The 17,177-nt window shown below is 33.6% G+C and overlaps 1 long non-coding RNA gene across 1 annotated transcript; it reads left to right on the forward strand.

Annotated features, from left to right (window-relative positions):
* Positions 1–9,643: 9,643 nt before the first annotated feature.
* Positions 9,644–13,050, forward strand: LOC143078014 (uncharacterized). The gene is made up of 2 exons (XR_012978995.1): positions 9,644–10,973; positions 12,783–13,050. It is a non-coding gene; the product is annotated as an uncharacterized LOC143078014 (long non-coding RNA).
* Positions 13,051–17,177: the final 4,127 nt, after the last annotated feature.

The following is a 17,177-nucleotide window of genomic DNA, read 5'->3' on the forward strand; positions in this document are numbered from 1 at the left end:
TATTCGTTACCTATTCGCTTATAATACATTTTTTTATACGTTGCACCTGTTAGAAAAGGATTTTCAATTATGTCCATGTCTCAGGTGGTAACAATGTGTTCTTAGAGATGAAATTACCTTATTGGCGCTCATGTACCCGTTCCAGCGCTCGGTAAATAACCTGTTACCTATTCGTTACTTATTCGCTTTTAATGCGCGGGGTATACGGTGCACCTTGAAATAAATCGTTTTTTAATTGTGTTCAGGTCTCTGGTGGTAAGAATGTGTTCTTAGAGATGAAATTACCCTATTAGCGCGCATGTACCCGTTCCAGCGCTCGGTTAATACCCTGTTACCTATTCGTTACCTATTCGTTACCTATTCGCTTATAATACATTTTTTTATACGTTGCACCTGTTAGAAAAGGATTTTCAATTATGTCCAGGTCTCAGGTGGTAACAATGTGTTCTTAGAGATGAAATGACCCCATTAGAGCGCATGTACCCGTTCCAGCGCTCGGTAAATAACCTGTTACCTATTCGTTACCTATTCGCTTTTAATGAAAGAACACATTATTACCACCAGAGATATGAACTGAATTAAAAATCCTTTTCTAAAAGATGCAACGTACAACAAACGTAATATAAGTGAATAGGTAACGAATAGGTAACAGGGTATTTATCGAGCGCTGGAACGGGTACATGCACGCTAATAGGGTCATTTCATCTCTAAGAACACATTGTTAACACCAGAGACATGGAGACAATTAAAAATCCTTTTCTAAAAGGTGCAACATACAACAAAAGTATTATAAGTGAATAGGTAACGAATAGGTAACAGGGTATTTACCGAGCGCTGGAACGGGTACATGCGCGCTAATAGGGTAATTTCATCTCTAAGAACACATTGTTACCACAAGAGACATGGAGACAATTAAAAATCCTTTTCTAAAAGGTGCAACATACAACAAACGTATTATAAGTGAATAGGTAACGAATAGGTAACGAATAGGTAACAGGGTATTAAACGAGCGCTGGAACGGGTTCATGCGCTCTAATAGGGTCATTTCATCTCTAAGAACACATTGTTACCACCAGAGACATGAACACAATTAAAAAAAGATTTATTTCAAGGTGCAACGTATACCTCGTGCATTAAAAGCAAATAAGGAACGAATAAGAAGCAGGGTATTAACTGAGCGCTGGAACGAGTACATACGCGCTAATAGGGGTATTTCATCTAAAAGAACACATTATTACCACCAGAGATATGAACTGAATTAAAAATCCTTTTCTAAAAGGTGCAACGTACAACAAACGTATTATAAGTGAATAGGTAACGAATAGATAACAGGGTATTTATCGAGCGCTGGAACGGGTACATGCGCGCTAATAGGGTCATTTCATCTCTAAGAACACATTGTTACCACCAGAGACACGGACACCATTGAAAATCCTTTTCTGAAAGGTGCAACGTACAACAAACGTATTATAAGTGAATAGGTAACGAATAGGTAACAGGGTACTTACCGAGCGCTGGAACGGGTACATGCGCGCTAATAGGGTAATTTCATCTCTAAGAACACATTGTTACCACAAAAGACATGGAGACAATTAAAAATCCTTTTCTAAAAGGTGCAACATACAACAAACGTATTATAAGTGAATAGGTAACGAATAGGTAACAGGGTATTAAGCGAGCGCTGGAACGGGTTCATGCGCTTTAATAGGGTCATTTCATCTCTAAGAACACATTGTTACCACCAGAGACATGAACACAATTAAAAAAACGATTTATTTCAAGGTGCAACGTATACCTCGTGCATTAAAAGCAAATAAGGAACGAATAAGTAGCAGGGTATTAACTGAGCGCTGGAACGAGTACATACGCGCTAATAGGGGTATTTCATCTAAAAGAACACATTATTACCACCAGAGATATGAACTGAATTAAAAATCCTTTTCTAAAAGGTGCAACGTACAACAAACGTATTATAAGTGAATAGGTAACGAATAGGTAACAGGGTATTTATCGAGCGCTGGAACGGGTACATACGCGCTAATAGGATCATTTCGAATTCATCTCTAAGAACACATTGTTACCACCAGAGACACGGACACCATTGAAAATCCTTTTCTGAAAGGTGCAACGTACAACAAACGTATTATAAGTGAATAGGTAACGAATAGGTAACAGGGTATAAAGCGAGCGCTGGAACGGGTACATGCGTGCTAATAGAGTCATTTCATCTCTAAGAACACATTGTTACCACCAGAGACATGGGCACAATTGAAAAACGATTTATTTCAAGGTGCAGCGTATAACCCGCGCATTAAAAGCGAATAGGGAACGAATCAGTAACAGGGTATTATCCGAGCGCTGGAACGAGTACATATGCGCTAATAGGGGTATTTCATCTAAAAGAATACATTATTACCACCAGAGATATGAACTTAATTAAAAATCCTTTTCTAAAAGGTGCAACGTACAACAAACGTATTATAAGTGAATAGGTAACGAATAGGTAACAGGGTATTAACCGAGCGCTGGAACGGGTACATGCGTGCTAATAGAGTCATTTTATCTCTAAGAACACATTCTTACCACCAGAGACATAAACACAATTAAAAAACGATTTATTTCAATGTGCAACGTATACCCCGCGCATTAAAAGCGAATCAGGAACGAATAAGTAACAGGGTATTATCCGAGCGCTGGAACGGGTACAAATGCGCTTATAGAGTTATATCACCTTTAAGAACCCAAATCTACCACCAGAGACAACAAAACAATTAAAAATCATGTTTTAAAAGGTGCAACGTATGATACACGTATTACAAGCGAATTATAAGCGAGTTATGGAACGAATTCAACAAGGTAATAGCATGCTCCGAAACGATGTACACCCTGCTTACATGTTTAACCCCACCACATTATGTTAGTATGTGCCTGTCCCTAGACAAGAGCCTGAAATTAAGTAGTTATCGTTTGTTTTTGTGTTACATATTTCCGTTTATTTTTTGGTATATGAAATACGGCCGTCAGTTTTGTTGTTTGAATTGTGTGAGGTTGTCATGTCTGGGCCTTTAATAGGTGACTACACGGTTTATGCTATGCTCATTGTGGAAGGCCGTACAGTGACCTATAGTTGATAATTTCTGTGTCATGTTGGTCTATTGTGGAGTGTTGTCTCATTGGCAATCATACCACATCTTCTTTTTTTTGCAAGCGCTAACACGGTGATTTCATCCCGTCGAACCAAGATCCATCTTCAAACATACGGACATAAAGCAGTTAAAAGGTAGAACGTATAAAAAACAAATAAGGAACAAATGCGTATCGAACATCAAGTAAAAGGATCGGTTGAGCACAAACACATATAAATAGGTCATAAAAAGATCATTTTACCTCAACAAATTTAGAACTATTACCAGATATAAGCGTATTAACAACTAGATTTGTAATTGCTAGCAATAACGGATGACACCCTTCCCCCTATTGCCAGGTGAGCGGCAGCCATTTTGACAATTCCAAAGTCAAAGAGAGCATCTACAGATGTCTAGTAACATTTTTGCAAAGTTTCATTAAGTTTGATACATTTTAAAATTTTTGATATTTTTGCTGTTTCCATGGTTAGGGCGGCCATTTTGAAAATTCCAACTTCAAAATCCAACTCTGCCTATGCCAGTTACCATTCCTGTAAAGTTTCATCCAGTTTGCTGAAAATTCTTACTTTTGAAATTTTTGACCTTTTTGCATTGTTTCCATGGTAACAAGACCTATTTTGGAAATTCCAACTCCAATGTTGCTCATCATTACTGTGAAGTTTCATGAAGTTTTGAGCATTTTTAGAATTTTGAAAATTTTGGTGTAGTTTCCATGGCAACATAGTAGTTCCAATGATCGCCAAAATCATCCAACACCTGTATATAGTGAGCACCTACATTGTTTTAAAATATGATGATTCTGAGTTGAAGCATATCCAAACAGTTTACCAAAAACCAAAAACTGATTTTTTTCACAATTGTGCCGTTTCCATGGTAACGGCAGCCATATTAAACTATTCCATGCCATAATTAAAAAGGGGGAAGGATATTAAAAATCAAATAAGTAACGAATAGGTAACGAATAGGGAATAGGGAATAGGGAATAGGTAACGAATAGGCAACGAATAGGGAATAGGGAATAGGTAACGAATAGGCAACGAATATGGAATAGGTAACGAATAGGCAACGAATATGGAATAGGTAACGAATAGGGAATAGGGAATAGGTAACGAATAGGCAACGAATAGAGAATAGGGAATAGGTAACGAATAGGGAATAGGGAATAGGGAATAGGTAACCAACTTGACGCCCATCAGTGGGTTAAGATTTCAAAACTTATTATAAACCAGAAAACTGATAGTCTACTAGGTTGTGTTTATATTCCACCATCGAATTCGAAATATTCAACAAGTGAATCATTCGATGAGGTAGAAAATGAGATGCTTAATATAAAAAACATAGAGAGTCTAAATTGTATTATTTTTGGTGATTTTAATGCAAAAACTGGTAGTTTACCAGACTATATTATACCGGACGAGAATCTGGTTGATATTTTTTAATTTAACTCAGACGAGGATATACTTTCGTATATGTTTGACTACGAAAATTTACCTAGAAACAGTATTCCATTACACAGTTACAAGTTGTAATTGTGCCCCAAATAATTATGGGCACAAACTTTTAAATGTATGTAAAAGAAATAACATGTATATAGCAAACTCAAGAGTAGGTAATGATAGCGGTATTGGTAAAAAAAACAAACTTGTAATGACACAAGTGTTATTGACTATTTATTATTGTCATCTAATTTATTTCCAGTTGTTAAAGAGTTCGATATTATGGAATTTGATCCATTGGTCTCAGATGTCCATTGTCAATTACATTTAGTTATTCAAGCTCCAGTGATTTTATATAATTGTAATGACGAACTCTCACAATTTTGTAGTGAAAAATATGTCAAGTGGAGAAAAGAAAAGTGTTCAGAATTTTTAGATAATGTTAAAAGTGATCATGATTGTACGGAAGCCGATAAGGGCCATTAAAAAAAAAAAAATTATGTCGTAATTACGACATAGCATGTCGTAATTTCGACATAACATGTCGTTATAACGACATCGCTATGTCGTAATTTCGACATAATATGTCGTTATAACGACATCGCTATGTCGTAATTTCGACATAACATGTCGTTATAACGACATCTCTATGTCGTAATTTCGACATAATATGTCGTTATAACGACATCGCTTTGTCGTAATTTCGACATAACTTGTCGTAATAACGACATCACTATATATATTAAAGAATATGTATTATGATTGCCAAGACACTAAATGACACAGAAATTAACAACTATAGGTCATTTTTCTTATTCCCGCTTAATATAAAGCCACCAAATCAAATAAAATTTGGCAAAAATAACGTCTTTAACGCCACAAAGAACCGGCACATGTCGTTGTTCCTGCCAAGTATCAAGAAGATCAGAGAATAAGAAATAGGATCACTATACATAAGATTTAAAACAGTTTTTCATAAATGTAACGTTGAACATCCGGTTTTTTTCACATAGCTTTGCTAATATAATCATCAAATATACTAGATATTACTTAGTATATGATCAAGAGCTGTAAAAACATAATTTGAAACATATATTGAATTTGCCTTAATATTGGTTCGTGTTTTCAAACATTTTCATTTTGTTTTGCGGATGAAATTTCGAAGATTCCTGTTTTAAATCCTAGAGGTTGTAGAAACATCGTGTCCAACGTTTGTAAGTAGAAAGAGAGCAATCAATTCACCCTTATTACACGAAGGCATGTAGTTGGGCGATGGTTTATAGGTCGGGTGTATGTCTGTTCTCATATAATTCCTCACATGTTAGTTCAATCAAGTAGAGAGTTTATCAGACAACAAATGGAAGTTTTTAACGACCTTGACTGGCTATACAGCCCTTGTACGGTCGGTAGATTATCAGACTAACTCTGTAACTCCTTCAATAGGATCTATAAATTATATAAGTTTCTCACAGAAGGTAACCAAAGAAGGTGACCAAAGATTTTTCAACGATACAAATATTAAACTTTACAATATGAATAAATATCTTTAACAAATGAATTCAAAAAGCAAAAGCTATGCAATTAACAAATATATACTTATTAAGCATCATGTAAATTAATCAACAATGAAATACTTTAAATATGAAATTTGGAGTTTTACCAAGGGAGCTAATAATTAATTAATGTTAACACTGTCTGCCACACAGCATTTCGGGGCCTCTCCCTCTGGTATCTTTCGTCCCTCTTTTATAGCTGACTATGCGGGGGCTTTTCTAATTATTGGAGGCATTATGATAACATATAGTTGTTAATTTCTGTGTCATTTAGTCTCTTGGCAATGATAATACATATTCTTTAATATATATAGTGATGTCGTTATTACGACATAGCTATGTCGTTAAAACGACAAAGTGATGTCGTTATTACGACATGTTATGTCGAAATTACGACATAGAGATGTCGTTATAACGACATGTTATGTCGAAATTACGACATAGCGATGTCGTTATAACGACATATTATGTCGAAATTACGACATAGCGATGTCGTTATAACGACATGTTATGTCGAAATTACGACATGCTATGTCGTAATTACGACATAAATTTTTTTTTTTTAATGGCCCTTATCGGCTTCCGTATGATTGTCAGTTAGAACAAATTATACTGTTAGAATTAGATAATTTAGAGGTACAACAAGGGATTCATCAAAATGAGATGAAGAAAGTTGTAGAGAGAATTAGTAACTTTTTTCAATCAGTTGCTACAAAAACTTTTGGTAAATACAAGCCGTTTAAAAATCGCAAACCAAAAAGCGACAATAAACCTTGGTTTAACAAGCAATGTTTTGATAGTAGAAAAAAAATTCATAAAGCGCGGAAAAGGTAAAGTTTTATAAAAAATGCTGAAAATCGAAAACATATGAAAAATGCAAGCAAAAGCTATAAAATGGAAATTTCTAAAGCATATGAACTGTACCAAAGAAATATTGGAAATAAATTACGCCAGACCAAAAAATCAGATAGTAAAAAGTTTTGGAATATTTTGAATAGTATTGGGTCAAATAAAAAAAAAAAAAGGCGTAGACCCTGAAATTTCTATTGAAGCTCTCTATGACTATTTCAAAGATATGAATAGATGTGACTCAAATACTGAGGAACAAGAAGTTAATTTTAATGTACATAATTTACCAGATGAATTGTATAGCTTATTGAATGGTGCTGTAACCGAAAATGAGATTTTAAAAAGTGTAAAAAACTTAAAAAATGATAAAGCTAGTGGATGTGACAAAATAATTAATGAATATATAAAATGTACTGTATATGATCTTATACCAATGTATGTTTTTAATATAGTATTAGATACAGGAATAGTTCCAGAGTTATGGTCTCTTGGTATTATGATTCCTATTTTTAAGAATAAAGGTTCCAAAGCAGACCCTGCAAATTATAGAGGTGTAACATTAAACTCTTGTTTAGGAAAAACTTTTTCATCAATAATAAATGAGAGATTAAATAGTTTCTCAGATGAAGTTGAACTTATATCAGAATCTCAGGCTGGATTTAGAAAAGGATTTTCAACTACCGATAATATTTTTGTGCTGCATTCAAATTTATCTATATTTTTTTCGATGGGCAAAAAATTATTTTGCACATTTGTGGATTTTAAGAGAGCATTTGACACTGTTTGGAGAATAGGGTTATGGCAAAAGTTACAAAAATCTCACATTACTGGGAAAATATTTACAGTTAACTTATTTATAATATGTATCAAAATATAAAGACATGTGTTCGATATGGTAACCAAAGTTCAACTTTCTTCAACTGTGGTGTTGGTGTTAGGCAGGGTGAAAATTTATCACCGTTTTTGTTTTCGGTGTTTTTGAATGATTTAGAAAACTTTTTTGTGGAAAATGATGTAAAAGATTTAGAATATATTTCTAAAAACTGTGAAGAATTGTTACAAGTGTTAGTTAAAATATTTGTAATTTTGTACGCAGATGACACTGTTATTATGTCTGATAGTAAGGAAGAACTACAACATGCACACGATGTTTTTGAACAATATTGTAACATATGGAAACTCCAAGTTAATATAGATAAAACAAAAATTATTGTGTTTAGTAAAAAAAAGGTACGAGACAACTTTGATTTTCATGTATATGGTAATGCTATAGAAGTTGTAGATTCTTACAATTATTTAGGAATAACTTTTAATTATAACGGTAATTTTTGTACTACTATAGAAAAAGGATTTTTGATCATGCACAAAAAGCAATGTTTGCTCTCTACAGGAAGATAAAACATATATCATTGCCTATTGATATTCAGTTACAACTCTTCGATGCTGTAATCGCACCTATATTATTATATTCATCAGAGGTTTGGGGGTTTGAAAATAAACAGAATATTGAGAAAATGCAATTGCAATTCTGAAAAAAATTCTTGGTGTTCAAAATAGTACACCAAATTTTATGGTTAACGGGGAATTAGGTTGGGTTCCGTTAGATATCTCTATAAAACTTAGGATGGCATCATTTTGGTACAGAACTATTAAAACAGAGAGCAAACTGTCAAATATCCTTCTAAGACTTATGATCAAACTACATGAAACTAATCCTACCAAATTTAAATGGATTCAATATGTAAAATCTATATTTGATGATACAGGTCTTTGTTTTATATGGAACGATCAAATAGTTGTATATATTGATTGGTTAAAAAGTATGGTTAAACAGCGATTAACAGATCAGTACTATCAGCATTGGTTTTCGCAGATACATAATGCATCTAGGGATGAATTCTATTCTTTATTCAAACTCGAGTTTGTTTGGAACCGTATATATTGCGATTATTACCCAAGGACAGATATTACATATCTAAACTTCGATGCTCGAATTTGAAGTTACCTATTGAGACGGGTAGATGGGCGGGGATCGCGAGGGAAAATAGAATATGTACATTATGTAATGAGGGAATAGGGGATGAGTTTCATATATTGTTTACCTGTAAAAATGCTGATTTTTCTGCTCTTAGATCAAAGTTTATACCAAATTACTATGTAATGAATCCAAGCAAGAACAAATTCACTGGCTTGTTGTCTATATGTAACGTACAAGTTCAAAGGAAATTATCAATTTTCGTGAAGAAAATCATAAAATACTTAATCTAATTATACCAATTGTCTTTTAAAATATACTATGCATTTGTGTTTCGTTTGTCCTGTCTCGCTATGTATTATCTTATTATATATTTGTATATATTGTCCTCTTGTACACAAGTATGTGTCTGAGGTTATGAATAAAATCTTATATAAAAGCTACGTAGCGGAGCATATAGTTTGCAGTAATCAGAACCGATATTTGACGAATAAAGTAAAAACAAAAATTTAAATGCATTTATGAAATTACTGAAGGGTTAATCAGTTAAATAATAACTCGCGTTACTTGATACTTTTGACTCAATTGGGTAGACATATTTCATATTGTTTTCTTTAATCATGCATATCTTTATTTTTTGTTTAGAATATAGTGCTTTGAATAACAAATTTCACATTCGAAACTCCTCTATAGTATACATACGCTTACGTTTCGTGTGTGTTTAAAATATGGAAGATATGGTATGTTAAGACGGTTATGTTAAGGCTTTCCTTTTCTTTGGAAGACCTTACGAGAGTTTCAATTTCAAACTGTGATCCGGATTAAAAATATGGCCCAAGCTGTGGAGAAGGAGTTAATCTGTCCGATATGTGCGGACTATTTTACCAGTCCAAAGGGTCTACCTTGTCTACATACGTTTTGCAGAGATTGTTTGAAATCGCACATCATGTCACAAGTAAATAAAGGACAATTTTCCTGTCCTATGTGCAGGACGCGCGTGCCTGCTCCAGAAGAAAAGCCTCGTTCTGAATGGGTAGACATCTTTCCAACAAATCATCATGTGGTCAGCATTATGGATATTGTTGTTCCTAATTTTGAACCCATTTATTGCAAAATATGTAAAGAAAGGGGTTTACGACATAAAGCAGTGAAACATTGCAAATTATGTGTAGAGGATTTTTGTTTGGAATGTGCAAGACTTCATAATTTGTTTAATGCAACGAAAACTCATTCTTTATCAGAAATAGAGAACAACAAGCAACGTAAGCCAGATACAAGACAATCCGCTTCCAAAACACCAGATCGATCCTATAAATGCAATTATGATAACTATATTATCAAAGCAAAGTTTAAAGGAAGCATTGATTTGAAAACTGACCACGGCGATGAGCCATCCTTTATAACAAGTTTAATATTTTTGGAAGACGACCGCATTGTTGCTGCAGACAACTGCAATTATAAGATAAAACTTTTTGAAAGCGAAGGCAAATTTTTGTCGGAGATATGCCAAGTTCGTCCTTTTGGCTTAACCCTAATTCATCAAACTTATATTGCTTCAACTGAAGCAGGATACATTAAATTTTTTCATGTTTATCCAAATAAAATCAAAATTGAAAAAACATACAATGCAGAATGGAAAATATATACTCCTCATGCAGTGCCCGTGTCAAATGCACTGCGTGGTCTTCATTATTGTAATGGTCAATTTGTCGTATGCTCTGGTGACGATTTAGATAAACACGTGACCGTTTTAGATGCAAATGGTAAAAACCAACACCATATTTGGAAGAAAGACAGTTTTCGAGGTAACATGTTCAAAGATCCATGGTATTGCAAGTTGAGTGATAACTTAGAAGATATTTACATCAGTGACGGAACAGGTGTTTTTGGTAGTGTAAAGTGTGTTTCAAATCTTGGTCAGGAGAAATGGGAGTATTCTTGTCAAATGCCTCGTGCTATTGATATTATTGGAAATCATGTGTGTGTGGCTGATTGGCGCGAGGACGAAATAAAGGTAAACTAATATTTACAAAAATGAATGCATGGCTATCGGAAAGATTCGAACCTAAAATGATAGTCTGACTTTTCAGTCTCATTCAGTCTCGTTGAAATCTCGTTCTTGAATTTATTCCAAAACATGTGATACAAGTGGAAAATATCAATGAATTTAAAAAAAAATGTAATCAAACATGCATTTTAACTCTGTTACAATGAACGGTTTTTGAGTAATCCAGTTTTAAAATTTTACGACCAATCAAGTCTGTATTTTTAGCCAATTTTTTTAGAAAATGGGTTAGGGATACAAAAAATGATTTTTACAGGAATCGTGTACATCCCATATCATTTTCTTAGACATGTATTTTTTCAAGCATTCATTATAAAAAAGTTGAAATATTATGCATTTTGTTCTTAAGACTGAGAAAAATCACAAAAATACAAAATTGACAGCATGGTAAATTTTACTCAAAAAAGCGTCAAAATATGATAAAACTTTCTTATATTAACACCTACCTATAGTTTTTTAAGTAAAATTTATTTAGATTGGTCCACTTCATCTTGGTAGAAAGATAAAAAAAAGTTTAATTGTAGAGCTGTGAATTTTTTCACAATAATAACCCAAAAATAGGTAAAAACTGGTTGAAAAATGGCAAAATCATCAAAATTGGTCATTTTCAATTAAGAATTGAATGCTTCTTTTTGTAACTTCATTGGGGTGTAAAAGCGTTGACCGAAGTACATTTTGTATGAGCGCGGAAGCGCTTCATTCTAAAAATGTGCGCACGGTCAACGCTTTTACAACCCTATGAAGTTACAAAAAGAAGCATTCAATACTTATAATTACATTTTTTAGCTATGATAAAAAAAAACACGAATTTTATATTGTTTTTATTTAATTCATCTGTGCACTTTATTGTTGGACCACGTGTTATCATGAATGAAAAGTTTTATTGAGTGATGCAATTGCTTACGGAATAACACGTGATGTGCAGTTAGCCAATCAAAATAAAGTATTATAATGAAACATACATCTAATGTAATTATAAGGCCGTAGCGAAAAAAGAAGTGCACCACCATATGATTTTTTCTTCACCAATTATTTTGTTACAGTCTTATAAACCCAAAAATCAGGTTAAGAAAAAAAGTTTAATTGTAGAAATTTTTGGCTCCTCAGAGGTGTACATCCTTAAAAGAAATCAGGGTGGAGCTCTCTGAAAGTGTTTCTGAATACAGATCACAGATCAATTACAATAGAGCTTTTCTTAAAACCAAAAAAACTAAAACTAAATTTACCCGACAATAAGGTTAAAGAAAACATTTCCAAAAAAAAAAAATTACGCTGTAAGATTCTGAGTATAAGCGTCTAATTGTAAAAAAAACAAAGTACTCGTGCTGTTTTACACTAGTCATTTTGGGGTCCTTATATCCTGCTGTTCGATGTGAGGCAAGGCTCCGTGTTAAAGGCCGTACTTTGGTCTATAGTGGTTTTAACTTTTTCACGTTCTGACTTGAATGGAGAGTTGTCTCATTGGCATTCAAACAGTATCTTCTTCTTTCTATGTTAAATTCTGAATATGCGTCCTTTTGTAAGAAGTAAGTAATTAGCAACAATACCTTGCCGATGTAAATCAAATTTGATTACACAAACCAATAGAAAAAAACACGTGGGAATCACATAAACTTTAAAAACTTAAACAAGAAAGGGTCAACAGATTGGAAGAATTTTCTTGTTGGACGCCATTTTATTCATTTAGAAAGCTAATGGTATTACATCTTATTTTGCCAACAAGATTTCTTTGAAATAATTAAGTCTTGTTCGTTTCAGGTGCTAACGAAAGATGGGAAATTTGTTAAAACTTTGCTCAACAAAGAAGATGGAATTCGTCGTCCACAAGCAATAGCAGTGAACCACTCCGGAGATAAATTAATTGTTGCAAACAGTCCACCATATAGCAGTGACGTATTACTTTTATTTGATCTGGAATATAAAAAGACAGACGATACCAAAACATCGAACAAGAAAACAACCTCTTCTCTATGCACACTTTGCTAAACATTCCTATATTTTGGAATATATAGTACAATATATGTGTTTTCTTAATTTATTGTCTTATTCCTTTTAACAAGGAGACGCGGTTAAACAGAATAAGAGAAAACTTAATTTTATCACTTGAATGTGTTAATGATAAAGATGTTGTTCCTTTCTTCTCTTTAAAAACCTGCAAAAAAAACCCAGATTTAGTAAGATATAGTAAAGGGAAATAACAAGCAATTGTCACTATTATTTAAAACATGGGCGATAGTGCACGTGGTAATGAGACAACAAATCAAAAGAGGGTTAACAATAAAATACACCAATGATACATCAATACTATATCGGGCGTATACTATGGAGCACCATAGATATAAGAAGATGTGGTATGAGTGTCAATGAGACAACATTCATGCATGTATTATAGCACAAGGTCTTGACTGTCATAAGTCAAAAACAAAACAAAAATGATATCGAGGTGGTACCATACGGTCTTACATGTATACTATTTAACACCATATGTTGAGGCCTTAACTGTCCCAAGTCCAAACTAAATTATGTCGAGCCGTCATCATAGTGGCATGTATATATTAGGACAAGAAATATATATTCAGATGCCACAATACGGTCTTCCATATACGGGATCTGTAACTTTCCTGTGCCTTAAAAACCAACGTTATAAATATGTCCTCGTGTAATGTTATCACATACATATATATAACCATTTTGCATCATACATGTACCATAGCAAGGATAACTCGACCCTCGACCTAGTCTAAAAAAAAAACATCTATTTTCAACATACAATCTTACAATCTAAATCAGATTTGGCAAAATATAAACAAGTTTTATATAAAATATTTTTAACTTCGTAATTGACTTGGCCTTCCAACTGTTTTGATTTGAGTACCACTCTTGGGCCTTACATAGATGACACACGGGTATGGCGTACTTAATTGGTATTTGTTATATTTGATGAGGTTTTTTTGATGTGTAAATAAAATTGAAAATGGAAATGGGGAAGTGTCAAAGAAACAACAACCCGACCGAAATGCAGATAACAGCCAAAGGCCACCAATGGGTCTTTAACACAAAGAGAAAATCCCGCACACGTAGACGTGCTTCAGCTGGCACATAAACAAAAATATGTACTAGTTCAGTAATAATTGACGTCATACTTAACCCCGAAACATATATAAACGAAACTAAAATTAAAAATCATACAAGAGTAACAAAGTAAAACACGTCCCAATATTTGGACTGAAAGGCAAAACTATTGAAAAAAACATAAATAACCTTACACTATGGCATCAATTTTAAGAAATTGCAAACACTTTATTGAACTGTTAAAATTAGAAGACATGGTATTATCACAACGAGACAACTCTCCACCAGAGAACAAATGACACAGGAGTTAACAGCTATAGCTAGGTCACCGCACGTTCTTCGACAATGAACAAAATCCATACCGTATAATCCGCTAAAGAACTCGAAATGAACATGTATAATAATTCAATGTGACATAGTATTATCACAACGAGACAACTCTCCACCAGAGAACAGATGACACAGGAGTTAACAGCTATAGCTAGGTCACCGCACGTTCTTCGACAATGAACAAAACCCATACCGTATAATCCGCTAAAGAACTCGAAATGAACATGTATAATAATTCAATGTGACATAGTATTATCACAACGAGACAACTCTCCACCAGAGAACAGATGACACAGGAGTTAACAGCTATAGCTAGGTCACCGCACGTTCTTCGACAATGAACAAAACCCATACCGTATAGTCCGCTAAAGAACTCGAAATGAACATGTATAATAATTCAAGCGAGAAAACAAAGGGCATAATTTTACATAATTATAAATGAAAAACAAAATGATATACAACAAACGACTACGGTAACCACTGAATTACAGCCTCCTGATTTAGGACAGGCTTTCTCCACTAATTAAAACTGACCGCCAATTTAAAGTAAATAGTGCTGATATAATAACAGCGTTAAACACCAACAGCCAATAAATCAATCAATCAATCAACCAACCAACGTATCGCCGAACCTGTGCTATCAGGATTTTAACATGTTATGAAGAATTCTATAAGTGAGTCTAGCGAAGTAGAGACTGGTTTCCCTTTCTGAGTATTCAAGTTCAGACACACTTTGTTTTATAGTAGGCTTCGTGTTAAAAAAAACCTTCAGTTTCTTTAAGTTGTTTTGTAGTTTAGTCATTTTGTTTACTGTCTTCGACATGTTCAGTAATACGAAAATCAAAGCGGCGTCGCGCGAACATAAAAGATTAATTTAGTGGAAGTAGCTTACAACTCTCATTTTACGCACTTTTTACAGAGTTACCATAAATTACTACTACTGTATATCAATCGTCAAGTCAATAACTTTCCGCAGCTAACATATAGAGATCAGGTTAAACCTCATTCCCGCACACAAAGTAAAATGTTTAGTACCCAAAGTTTATCTTACGACCATGTGAAACCTGTTTGATAATACATTAGTTCAAACATATAGGAGACAATGTCTTCTGTTTTTAGTTCACCTGGCCCGAAAGGGCCAAGTGAGTTTTTTTTTATCACTTTGCGTCCGTCGTCCATCGTCGTCGTCGTCCGTCGTCCGTTAACTTTTACAAAAATCTTCTCAGAAACTACTTGGCAAAATTAGACCAAACTAAGCCTAAATCATCCTTAGGGTGTGTAGTTTTAAAAATGTCACATGATCTGATGACCTCACCCATCACGCAAGATGGCTACCATGGCTTACAATAGAACATGGGGGTAAAGTTTTTGGCTCATATCTTTGAAACGGAAGCATTGAAAGCAAATCTGACACGTATAAAAATGTTCATTAGGTTAAAACCTATCTGCCCTGAAATTTTAAGACGTATCAGACAATCTGTTGTTGGGTTGCTGCCTCGTATCAACCAACATGGCTGTCATTGCTAAAAATAAATCATAGGGGCAAAAAGTAAGTTTTGTCTTATTATGAGAACCGTTATAAATAAAGAAAATCTGAAAGGAAAACATATGTTCAGAATAATGAGCTCCATCAATTGTCTATATATAATATGCGTCACAACTGTTAGACAAACCCTTATAGGAGTTATTACCCAGTAATGACAAATTTTACGATTTTTTCTTCATTTTTGCCTTTAATAATGAAAACTATAATATCTAGACGAAATCTTTTTCATTTAAGCCTAATTATGATAGATAAATAAACACTCTGAATCACAAAAATGATTAGCAAGTCAAGATCTATTAATAATTCAAAGAAACTAAACAGACTAAAAGATCAGTAATACTCAGTAGCTCAACTAAATAGAGATTGTTCTCATAGTCTTACACAGAGTAAAAGGGGGGGGGTTCCAACCACATGCTCCCATTCAAATGCATTGATCGGCCAAAAGCCAAAAAAAAGGGGGGGTTCCAACCCCCGGACACCCCCCCCTTTGGATCCACCACTGGTGTCCTTTGTTTGATATGCCCATAGACCAAGGTGTGCGACACAGGCATAGAAATTAATTTTAAAGAAAAGAAAAAAATGACATAACTTTCTTTTTTTTAATACAATGCATGTGTAAATAAATATTAGAAATGAAGTTCCACTACCAAGACCCTCGTCTATGTTTACCAACAATTTTTACTAAATAAAGAAAAACAATTTACTGACTTGAAAATGTCGAGTATAAATGTGAAAAAGATTGTGCTTATTTGACTCGTATTTAGTAATATGCATGTTGGTTATATTTAAGTAATATTAAATAGAGAGCAATTATAATGCTAAATATTGAAAAATATATATAATTTATATTCAATCCTTCGTTTTTCCTTTTTAATCCTTTCTTAGATGAAAAAATTGAATATGTTTAAATCGGTTGATGGTATTACTTTCCATAATCTATTTATAAAACATTTTTAGGGCTTGTGACAAAATATGAACTATAGATCGTAATAAGGCAGCACAACTTTTAAATAGTCATTTCGTTTTTTACATTTTTCCTTGTTTTGAATATGGAATTTACATGTCGACACTGTATGTAATAAATGACCAGACAGACACAAATGTGGAAATTCATTTGTAACATTATGTGTCTATTATAGGGGAAGTTGTAGTAATTAGCACAAATTGCGTATTAATATTTTTAGTATATATACCAGAATGTTTAT

The sequence above is a fragment of the Mytilus galloprovincialis genome, chromosome 6, assembly GCF_965363235.1.
Source record: "Mytilus galloprovincialis chromosome 6, xbMytGall1.hap1.1, whole genome shotgun sequence".
NCBI classification, from domain to species: Eukaryota; Metazoa; Mollusca; class Bivalvia; order Mytilida; family Mytilidae; genus Mytilus; species Mytilus galloprovincialis.